Source organism: Scyliorhinus canicula, chromosome 24 (genome assembly GCF_902713615.1).
Source record: "Scyliorhinus canicula chromosome 24, sScyCan1.1, whole genome shotgun sequence".
Classification (NCBI taxonomy): Eukaryota; Metazoa; Chordata; class Chondrichthyes; order Carcharhiniformes; family Scyliorhinidae; genus Scyliorhinus; species Scyliorhinus canicula.
In genome coordinates, this window is record NC_052169.1 from 3,193,334 (window position 1) to 3,205,752 (window position 12,419).

General features: G+C 42.2%; 1 protein-coding gene and 1 pseudogene across 7 annotated transcripts in view; both read right to left on the minus strand.

The window, feature by feature from the left end:
* myo9aa (myosin IXAa) overlaps positions 1–12,419 on the minus strand; it is a 251,246-nt gene that overhangs the window by 225,117 nt on the left and 13,710 nt on the right. The gene's annotated exons all lie outside the window — the stretch shown is intronic.
* LOC119956969 lies at positions 3,534–3,685 on the minus strand (annotated as a pseudogene).

Consider the following 12,419-nt stretch of genomic DNA (forward strand, 5'->3'; position numbering starts at 1 on the left):
ACATTGGTCCAAGTTTGTGAGGACCAGTGCTAAACGGTGCCATAGCGAGGTCTCCCTGGCATGGCCGTCTGTCCTCGGGCCTCAGACGAATTGAGCCCTGACATATTTAAATAGGTCTAATGGCTCACTTGGATATGCTAATCTGGATTTCGCCCTCACTGGACGAGATCCAGGTCACGATATCTTGTGAAATCTTGTTATATCTCATAAGGCGTTCAGAGCGTCAGGAATCTCACGAAGCCTCACACGTGATTTGACGGCCAGGTCGCATCACCAAGTCGGGCACGATGAGGCCATTCGTTTAGGTGGATGACTCTCAGGACCCAGTGTCATCCTCATTGATCAATCAGAAGAATCAACAAACTTTAGGATTTTAACATATTACATACACCTCCATCGCCCCTATTAGTGTTTAAAAATGGTGAAAGAGTACAGAATGAGCTGCTTCCATGCAAGCACAGGAGATTCAACACTCGTCCTTTTACCTCCTCCCTTCACAGATCCAAAAACCTATCAGTCCTTCCAAGTGAAACAGCAATTTACTTCTACTTCTTTCAATTAATATAGAATTTTTGCTGCTCACAACATGGTCTCCACTACACCAGAGAGAGACTAAACACAGACCGGTTTCCATTTCTGCGGACCTCAGTTCAGGCCACCAGAATGGCCCCGAGCTTCCCGTCACTTGTCATTTCGATTCTCTATCTTACTCCTTTGTCCGTGGCCAGCTAGACTATTCCAATGAAGTTCAAACCAATTTCGAGGAACAACACTTTATCTTTCAACTCCACTCTCTACACCCTTCTGGACTCCACATGGAGTTCAACAATTGTAGATCATGACCTCTGCTTTCATCTTGTTCTCATCTTGGTTGTCTCCTTTCTGTCTTTAGCCATTTGAACATACATGGAGCAGCAGTAGGCCACTCGGCCCTTCAAGCTTTATCCGCCATTCAATACGATCATGGCTGATTTGATATTAACCTCAGCACCACATTCCCACCTACTCCTGATAACTTTGCACTTTCTTGTTTACCAAGAATTCCTTGCTCATCAAGAATCAAGCCACCTCGATCTCAAAGATATTCAAAGATTCTACTTCCACCACCTTTTGAGAAAGGGAATTCCAAGACTCACAAACCTCAAGACCGTTAAATGAGTGACCTCTTATTTTAAACAGTGACCCCTGGTTCTAGATTCTCAGACAAGAGGAAACACCTTCTCCACATCCACCCTGCCAAGTCATCTCAGGATCTTGTTTCAATCATTGCCTCTTACTCTTCTAAACTCCAATGGATACAAGCCTGTCAAGCCTTTCCTCATAAGACAACGGGCCTATTCCAGGTATTAGTCTGGTAAACTTTCTATGAACTGTTTCCAATGCATTTGCATACTTCCTTAAATAAGGAGACCTTTACAGAGTACTCCAGTTGCGGTCTCACCAATGCCCTTGTATAGGTGAAGCATAACCTCCCTACTCTTGCATTAAATTTTCCTCGCAATAAATGATAACGTTCTATTTGCTTTCCTAATTATTTCCTGTGCCTGCATACTAGCCTTTTGCGATTCATGCACTCGGACACCCAGGTCCGTCTGCATCTCAGAATCCTGCAACCTTTCACCGTTTAGCTAACGATTTATTATTCCTCCTGCCAAAATGGACAATTTCCCACATTATACTCCATTTGCCAGATCTTTGCCCACTCCGCTAAGTGTAACAGCTCTGACGAAGCGTCATCCAGACTCGAAACACTGGCTCTGTTCTCTCTCCACTGATGCTGTCAGGCTTACTGAGACGTTTCAGCACTTTGTTTTTGTTTAAGATTTCAGCATCTGCAGTAATTTGCTTTCACCTGAAGTATCAACATTGTTTTATAGCCAATGTCACAAGTAGGATAACATGAACACTGCAATGAAGTTACTGTGAAAATCCCCTAATCGCCACATTCCAGCGCCTGTTCGGGTACACAGAGGGAGAATTCAGAATGCCCAATTCACTTAACAGTACGTCTTTCGGCACTTATGGGAGGAAACCGGAGCTCCCGGACGCAGAAACGGGGAGAACGTGCAGACACCACATAGACAGTAACCCAAGCCGGGAATCAAACCGGGAACCCTAACGCTGTGATGCAACAGCGCTAACCACTATGCCACGTGCCGCCCGGCCTCTTCACAAATTACTTTCCCACCCATCTTTGGGTCATCAGCAGAGTTAGCAACCCTTCATGTTGCATTCAAACAGCTGTTATGCAGCCAGTCACACCTCACCTGAACACACTTTTTGTTTCTTTGTTATACCTATTACCACTCCCTTTGGCTTTTGTACTATGAAACCTTTATCATTTAATCCAGTCTTTTTCAAAGTCAGAGTCACGACCCACAGGTGGGTGTCGGAAGGGTAGTGGGAATGAATGTGAAATGGCTGTAGCAGCAGGCTTTTAAAAATGACGGCTGTGACCGGCTTTAAAAATGACGGCTGTGACCGGCTTTAAAAATGACGGCTGTGACCGGCTTTAAAAATGACGGCTGTGACCGGCTTTCAGAATACTGGCGTGCTGCACATGCGTGCCCACTCATCAGTGCGCATGCCCGGAGCCCAGCGAGAAACACAGCCTCCTCCTGACATCAGCACGCTGACCCAGGAGAAGATTTCTTTTTAATTCAATGCAGTCTTCCCGCCTGAAGCGACAGCAGAAAACAGGTCAAGCGCCCCGAAAATTGACGTCACCTGCTCTGGCCGCAATTGTGATTCCTCCATTTTGTCAGCAACAAACAAGCAACAGGACTGTAAAATTTAAAATGGATTGTTTTGTAATAAGGAAGAGAGGCGCAGAGACACAACCAGACCAGGATCTCACAACTAAACCTGCTGGAGAGAGTGGCTCAGGAGAGTCCACAGCAGGAGAAAGCAGCGGCTGTGAGAGCTGTTAAGGAGAATCCATAAGAGGACAAAGCAGTGGTAGTGTGAGTTGTTCAGGAGAGTCCACATCAGGACAAAGTAGTGCTGGTGTGAGCTCCAGGACCTTTGATGAATTGCCCACATAGAAATGTAACATTGAATGACAAAGCAAGTGCGATCATGAGGACCATGCAGGCTCACTGTCGCATTAAAGGGAAGCGAAAATGGTGGTCGCGACGGTCAGCAGCATGGGTCCCGAAGATTGGCAAGGTAGTACAAATGGGTCCCCGGAAAAAAGTTTGAAAACACTGATTTAATCTCTCCTGCTTTCCACCCTATCACATGCCAAAAAACAGAAAATGCTGTTAAAACTCAGCAGCATCTGTGGATAGACAGATATAATGCTTCAAATCCATTTGGCTCTATCACAGATCTTTCTTTTTATTCCGGAAATACTGACCAGGTCTGGCAGCATCTGTGGAGAGACAAACAGAATGAATGTTTCGAGTTGACGATAACGCTTCGTCCAAATTTAAGCAGGCTCCTCCGCTCCACCAAACTGTGCCACCTTGATCAGAACTAAGCCAAATATGAAAACAAAACATATATTCTCATTTCAAACGAAGTATTTTAGTAATTCAGTCTTCACTTGGAATGCAATTACAAATTTTTCAAGCAAGTATCCTGCATTTGGGGATATGTCAGGCGTCAGCACACCCAAAGTGTGCTAACCTGTCCTGGGCAAACCACCTTCTCGATCATGGTTTTACCCATGCCAACTAAGTACAACTCTGTAATAATACTCTCACCTCCAGGGCAGAAAGTCGTGGGTTCAAACACCCCTCGAGATTTTAACTCCTAATCCAGACAGTTATTTTAAAATGTGGAAAGCTTTAAAAGGTGTCCTCTTTTGGATGCAATATTAAACCAAAGGCTCATTTGCCCACAACTGATTTTAAAAATCACTATTCAAAGAATATTGCTGAATAAAAATACGTTATCGAAGCTCTTATTCTTGCACTCATCAGAACAACTCATAACCTGTCTTTTTACAGGAATATTCCAAGTTCTGTACGATCAAACGACTATTCAAAGAACAGTATGATAGAAACGTGGCTGAGAGTTATCCCTTCAAAATTAAAATCTGATCAATTGTCCATTTATTGCATTACTGTTTTGGAACCTTACTGTCCTTGAATTGGCTTTGTGTGTTCTCTCCGTTGTCATAGCAACTAGCCTTCAAAAAATAATCACCAAAACACAACACTTCGAATACATCACAGCCTAGCCTAATCTAGCCCTCATCTCCCATGTGCGCATGTTCCAGTAGGATTATAATCCCAAAGGACTCCAGGAAAATGCAAAGTTGTGTCACTGATTAAAAGTGTAACACTTCTTTTTTTCTGCTTGAAACTTACTGTTGGCCTTGAATTCGAGTGGCTCGGAACCTGCAGTCTTCTACATTATTGGACATGATGTAATTACATGAAACAATCTCAATTTATTCAGAAGGCAGGAGAATGGGGACAAGAAAAATATCAGCCATGATTGAATGGAGGAGCGGACTCGATGGGCCGATTGGCCTAATTCTGCTCCTATGTCTCACAGTTAATAAAGATTGTGTTTAAATTTACAAACCTGGTGACTGTAGTTATTCAGCAGCCGTAGACCAAAGACTTTGGGTATTTTCTAAAAATTGTTAATTTCAATTGTGTTGCAACTCCAGGTCAAGTGGAGCTGGATTCCAACCAGCTCAGCCTTCAGTCAATTGAGAAAATGAGTATGAAGGACCAGGATCTCAAGCCCAAGACTAAGGTAACGGATTTACCTTGTATCACTGAGAAGGACTTTGGGACATTTTAATTTAAAGACAGGTAGATACTGAGAGAATGTTTCCCTTCTAGAATTGAGAATTAGGGGCACAATTTCAAAATAAGCGATGTCCAATTAAGATGGAGAGAAGGAACTTCTTGCTTCAGCATTGTGGAGGCTGGGTCAATGAAGATATACAAGCTGATTAAATCTTTGATCTACGGGGCAGCACGGTGGCACAGTGGTTAGCACTGAGGCCCCAGGTTCGATCCCGGTCCTGGGTCACTGTCCGTGTGGAGTTTGCACATTCTCCCCGTGGCTGCGTGGGTTTTGCCCCCATAACCCAAAAGGTGTGCAGGGTAGGTGGATTGGCCACGCTAAATTGGCCCTTAATTGGAAAAAAAAAGGATTGGATATTCTATAAAAAAAATTAATCTTTGATCTACATGGGAGACAAGGCTTATAAGGAGAAGACAGGAGAGAGTTGAGACCATTATCCATGATTATGAGAAGGAGGCTGAGCATGTTGCACCTAAATGCCCGCATTATACAAAACAAGGTAAACAAGCTTGTACCGCACATTGAAATAGGCGGGTCTGATAGTGTGGGCATCACAGAGACGTGGCTGCAAGAGGCACAGGGCTGAGATCTAAATATCCACGGATATGTGTCCTATTGAAAGGGCAGGCAGATGGGCAGAAGGGACACGGTTGTCTTGTTTGTAAGAAATTAAATCAAATCGATAGCAAGAAGTGATATAGGGTCGGAAGGCATAGAATCTATGTGGGTCGAGTTAGGGAATCGCAAAGGAAAAAAGACCCTGATGGGAGTTATGTACAGGTCCCCGAGCAGTAACCAGGAAGTGGAACAGAAAATAAATCAAGAGATAGAAAAGGCATAAAAGAAAGGCAATATTGCAAGAATCAGGGAGGACTTCAATATGCAATTGGACTGGGAAAATCAGGTTGGTAGTGAATCCCAAGGAAAGAAATTTGTGGAATGTATACGGGATGTTTTTTGGAGCAGCTTGTGGTAGAGCCCACCAGTTAACAGGCAATTCTGGATTTTGTAATGTGTAATGAGGCAGACTTGATCAGGGAAGGAATCCTTAAGAGGGCAGTGACCACGATATGACAGAATTAAAACCTTGCAGCTTGAGGGGGAGAAACTGGAATTGGATGTAGTGGTTTTACAATTAAATATAGGTAACTACAAAGACAAGAAGGAGGAGCTGGCCAGAGTTAATTGGAAGGGGAAGCTAGCAGGGAAGATGGTGGAACAGCAATGGCACCAGTTTTTGGAGGCTATTCGGGAGGCACAACTGAAATTCATCCCAAAGAGAAGGAAACATGCTAATTGGAGGACAAGGCAGCCGTGGCTGACAAGGGAAGTCAGGGACAGCATAAAACAATGTGGCAAAAGTAGTGGGAAGCCAGAGGATTGGGAAGCCTTTAAAAGCAAGCAGAGGACAACTAACAAGTTGGTGATATAAAAGAAGATTGCAAGAGTTTTTTTAGATCTATAAATGATGAGAGGGGCAAGAATGGACATTGGACTAATGGAGAATGAAACTGGAGAAGTAGTAATGGGAACAAAGAAATATCGGAGGAATGGCGTAGGTACTTTGCATCAGTCTTCACAGTGGAAGGCACTAATGGCATACCAGAACTTCAAGAGAGTCAAAGGGGAGTGTAATAGCCATCACAAAGGAGGTGAAAGGTCTGAAGTAAATCACCCAACCAAATGGACTAATGGGTTCTGAAAGAGATAGCTGAAGATATTGTGGAGACATTGGTGGTGATCTTTCAGTAATCAATGGAGGTAGAGTCATGTTTGACAAATCTGAGGAGTTAATGAGGTGGTTAGACAAAGGAAAGCCAGTGGACGTGATCTAGTTGGATTTCCAGAAGGCCTTTGACAAAGTGGCTCATAGGAAGCTGCAAAATAAGGTAAGAGCGCATGTTTTTAGGGGCAAAGTACTACCATGGATCGAGAATTGGCTGACTAGCAGAAGGCAGAGTGGGGATAATGGGGTCTTTTTCAGGATGGCAGCTGATGACAAGGGATGCTCCGCAGGGGTGAGTGTTGGGACCACAACTATTTACGATTTACATTGGTGATTTACATTGACGATCAGATTGAAGGGACGATCCTTTACAACTGAGATGAGGAGGAATTTCTTCAGCCAGAGAGTAGTGACTGTGGAATTCATTAACGCAGAAGGCTCTGAAACCAAGTCAGAGTGTCTTTAAGACAGAGATAGACAGGTTCTCGATTAATACGGGGATCAGGAGTTATGGGGAGAAGGCAGTAGAACGGGGATGAGAAACATATTGCCCATGATCGAATTGCAGAGCAGACCCAATGGACCGATTGGCTTAATTCTGCTCCTAGATGTTATGGTCTTATCTTTTTTTAAATTTTAGAGTACCCAATTCATTTTATTCCAATTAAGGGGCAATTCAGTGTGGCCAATCCACCTGCCCTGCACATCTTTAGGTTGTGGGGGAAAAACCCATGCAAACACGAGGAGAATGTGCAAACTCCACACGGACAGTGACCAAGAGCCGGGATCGAACCTGGGCACCGTGAGGCAGCAGGGATAACCACTGCGCCACCACGCTGCCCATCTTATGGTCTGATGATATTATTGAGTAGTGGGGTAGGCTTAATGTCCTAAACCTGCTGGTCTTTCCTGTGCTCTTGTGCATAGTCTGTATTTAGAAATAACCATTCATGACAGTCAATGAAATAAAATATACTTTTCAATGAAAAGAACAAAGAAAAGTGCAGCACAAGCAAAGGCAAGCCCTGGCTCCAAATGCAATAGGTCAAAGAGAAAGGAGGAGGCCTTTCTTCTTGTTATCCATTGCTTTTGTCCTAATGTCAAGTTCTTCAAAACATCTTCACGCAAGTGCTTTAATATCATTAAAGCCCTGGACCAATGCTGTTTTATGGAAAATATCACCTGCAACATTATCAGCCAGTTTTGTCTGCCGATTTAGAGTTTGACATTTGCCATTACCAGTCAACACAATCTACTGCGCAAGCACAAAATTCATCTCCGCAGTAGGGTGAAAACTGTGACGACTTTGGAGAACTTTGCACATGAATCTCAAGCCTGACAAAACGATCGCATCTCCAGACAAAGGTCTGATTTACCAACAGACTGACTAAACTAGCTTCGGGTCACGAACACTGAAGTTCCATAAGAATGCATTGCCTCTCCAGAACCTCCCCTCTACTTCAACTATTTTCCACTCATGACTTAAGTCTATTCTTAATCTGCAGCCGAATATAAACATCTGTGCAGTACTGAGAGAGAAAAGCAGGAAACCATTTCTCAGAAACAGAATTTCTGGACTGTAAACCCTCAAGTTTACAAAACAGGCAACACTTCAAATAAATCACCCAGAATGTGAAAAAGCTCTCAGTGATAGTGGGGATATATAAACAGTCTCCTGGAGTCAGAGCTGAACTATTCAGAGTAACAGAGAAGCAGCTAATAAAAAAACTAAAATGAAGCACAAATCTGGAAACATAGTTCAATAATGCCCTCCTGACTGCCTGAGGTTTCTGCAGGGTGCAAGATGTGCAAACTTAGATGCATATAATAAATATTTTCCAAGAATCATCAGAAGCCATTTGAATAACTGAAACTGTGAAACATGGTTCAAAAGACTGGAATTTTTTTTTTTTTTTCATAAAACGTGCCGTCACAGGACCGCAAATTAGTTTTTAAGAAGAAAAAAAAGTCAGTAAACGTGAAAAATTGGGTAATGATACAATGCGTCTTTACTCCTCTAACTGAACAATTATACAGTTTTAAGGATTTACACAGATTACAAAGTACATCTTAATCTACAGGGTCTCATTAATACAAAGTCCCTTTTAAGCACACAAGATGACTGTGGACAAAGAGTGAATGTTTGTGGATCTCTTTTCAGGACCCCCCCCCCCCCCCCCCTGGCAGTTTTCAAACTCCACTCCCAAAAACCCATTTTAAAATCTTCTCATACAAGTATGTTTTCCTTAGCGATTTGCATTCCAAAATCCAGATCAGGTTTTCCAAATGACACTTTTGAACAAAGTTCCACTTTTAACATCAAATCCAGTCCAGGATTTTACATCAACCCTTTTTAGGATTTCCTTTGTCTTAACTGCTTTTATACAAACTCTGAGATCCAACCAATGATATCCAAAGTTATTTTAACTCGTGTTTCACCAGCTCTAGTAAGATCTCACAAACCTGAAAATACTTCAAATAACTTTGCGGCATTTCAGCCGCCTTCTCAGCTCGGTCTGTCTTTACTGAACAATGCTCCGTTCGAGTACCTTTAACCTCAGACTTCTTGGAAAGGTCTCTTAATTTCGCTAGTTTTTTTTTTAGATTGACTGCTCTTCAGATCTTTGCACTGTTCTCAACATTTGCTCCATGGTATGGATATTCTTTTAGCAAAGCCGAGAGAGATGTTCCCTCTCTCGCCTTCTAAACCAACCGTTTCTAGCAGAGTTGTGAAAGCCATCTTCTCTCTCACTACCTCTCTTCAACAGCAATTAAATTAGCTAACTAAAACTTAAAAGTGGCTCTACCTTACAAGACCACAGTTGTTAAGCAAACCCACATGCTTATACCCTTTAATTACTCTTCACCCTTTCTAAGCATAATACAAACACAGTTGCAACGTAACCAACACATACAAATGAACGCCTACACATATAAACACCTTGTCTAGCATGAATCTAACTGTAGGTTTTATTCTTCCAGGCACAGAAACATTCAATTAAATACACTTAAAACTACACTTTATAGGGCAGCACGGTGGCGCAGTGGGTTAGCACTGCGGCCTCACGGCGCTGAGGTCCCAGGTTCGATCCCGGCTCTGGGTCACTGTCCGTGTGGAGTTTGCACATTCTCCCCGTGTTTGCGTGGGTTTCGCCCCCACAACCCAAAAATGTGCAAGCTAGGTGGATTGGCCACTCTAAATTGCCCCTTAATTGGAAAAATGATTGGGTACACTAAATTTATAAAAAAAAACAAAAAAAAAAAAAAAAAAAAAAAAAAAAAAAACTACACTTTATTTCTAACCTTTACCAATAATATAATTCTCTGAAAACTACCTTTGTTTTCCCAACACTTTTATGTGCAGATAGGTTTCTTGCAGGATATTTAATTCATTTTCTCAAATTATATCCATAATGCCAACAGCCTGGCATAATATAGATCCAAATGCATTCTCCAAAGGCACCCTAATTTTCAACGGATAAGATTTACCATTAAATCCTAAAGTCTCAATGATGCCACTGTTATGAATTATAAGCTCAGTTGGAAACACAAACAGAAAAACATTAAAATTCTGTTCCTCCAATCCTGGCCTCTTGAGCATCCTCAATATTATTCATTGGTGGACATGCCTTCAGTTGCCCAGGTTCTAAGCTGTGAAATTTCCTCTCAAAATCTCTGTCTCTCCACTTCTCCCCCCTCTAAATCACTTCAAATCCAACAGCTTGGTCATGCTTTTGGTCATCCACCCAAATACCTTCTTACGTGGTTTATTGTCATGTCTTTGTAGTGCCCCTGTGAATTGCCTTGGGATGATGTATTATGATAAAGGCACTATATAAAAATGTTATTGTTGGTTACATGCACTACTTGCTGTTAACCCTCAACTATTATTTCCCAGGCAACAGTCATTGTCCTAAACCTGCTAAGGCAGCTAAATGAAAGGTGGTCATGTTGATCATATTACGGCATTGTTGCACGATCTTCAGTCTGTAACATTAAGACTGGTTCCAGTGATTATTAAAGCATTCTATTCCCTTTCCTCTAACGTATTTATTACAACTGTAAATGCGTTTTTAATTATTATCCAGCTCACCGTGGTTACATCATGGTCTCACTAGTCAATCATAGTCATATTTTATTTCTTCCTTCAATTTTGTTTTTCAATTTTTGAATTTATTCCTCTCTTTCTTGCAATCATTTCTTCTATTTTGCAGTTCTTCAAATATTCTCAACTCGAGGCAGGGTCACCTAGCACTACCCACCAAATTTCACTCCCAACACACAAATGACTAGCGATTGCACATGATTATTTGAGTATAGGAGACAGACCATGTTCTCACCAGAGAATAAACTGCCATCTTCAAAAAAAGATGAAAGGGAGAAATTTGAAGGCAATACTGAAGATCCAATAATGAGCTGCATTAAAAGTTGGAAATACAGATGATCAATGGCAGAAAATAATTTGTGATAACATATACAACTCAGGACAGAAAATAATTACCTAAGCTTTCAAGTGAAAGCTTTCAGTGGTCGGAGCAAGTTATCTCCATAAATTCTTCAGTGCCTGTCTCGACCGCCCCCCGATCTCAGACCAGGTGAGATCCAGGCAGTGCAGCGGTTTCCTGGCTCCTGTGGCGAAATGTAAAAGAAGCGGATCGAAGGAGGACATGCTCCCCTTATTTTTTAAAATGGAACTAGCTGACATAAAGCACGTGAGTTTAAATGTCCCATTGAAAATAACAGGTCGGGGAAAAGGTAAGTGAATGGGATGTGGAGGGTCTAATGCGGGGCTTGGTCTGGGTGTTGTAAATAGTTACGTTGAAGTTAGAAATGCATAAATGTCGCTCTTTCAGAGTAACTATGCATGTAAACTGGCAGAACTTCTGACGTTAGTGCAGGAGAAGTTAGCACTTCTGAACAATTGCCGGCTAAAATCATATCTGGGAACTACCGAAAATGTTTTCCTCAGTACATCTTTGGGGTAACCCCCAAATCCAATGCTGAGAGTCAGGAAGTTGTGGGCCATTATTAAAGCTATTCTGAACTTCAAAAATTAAACAAATGCTTCAAGTTCTTCAAATAACTAAGAACTGTAAAAAAAAAAATTTGGCTTCCAGTCAGCCAAACAAACTTGAAGTTGAACAGCATTCAATGGGTTGCATACACTATTAAAACAAAGTACATTCATAGCATTCAACTTAGTTTTCAGTCGATAAATCTCTGGTCGGAAAATAATCCACTTAGCACCCATAAAAAAATCTTTCCTAGAATCACAGCATTTACAGCGCAGAGGGAGGCCATTCGGCCCATCGAGTCTGCACCAGCCCTTGGAAAGAGCACTTTGTCTTGTTATGCTCTTGGCGTAGCACAAGCTGCTGCCTTGATGTTCACTCTGACAAAGGAAGGTTCAGACGTGGAGATAACTTCAACACAATTATTAAACTATTTACAATTCTCTTACTCGGGTTCGCCTCTACTGTTAATCCTTCTATAGCAGGGGTGGGCAAACTTTTCCGTGCAAGGGCCACATTCAGAAATTCACAATTTTAAAGGGCCGCATAGTATATTAAGTAAAATAATTACTTCACCCGGTTATGATTCTGGGCGCCTCATATAGAACATAGAACAGTACAGCACAGAGCAGGCCCTTCGGCCCTCGACGTTGTGCCGAGCAATGATCACCCTACTCAAGTCAACGTATCCACCCTATACCAGTAAGTAACCCAACAGCCCCCCCCCCCCCCCCCATTAACCTTAAAAAAAAAATGTTTTTTTTTTTAAATTTATTTTTTTTTAATGTTTTTTTTTATAATGACTTGGTGGGCCGCATAAAGACCTTTGGCGGGCCGCATGCGGCCCGCAGGCCGTAGTTTGCCCACCCCTGTTCTATAGCTACTCAGACTGACGAACCAGTCTGCTACAA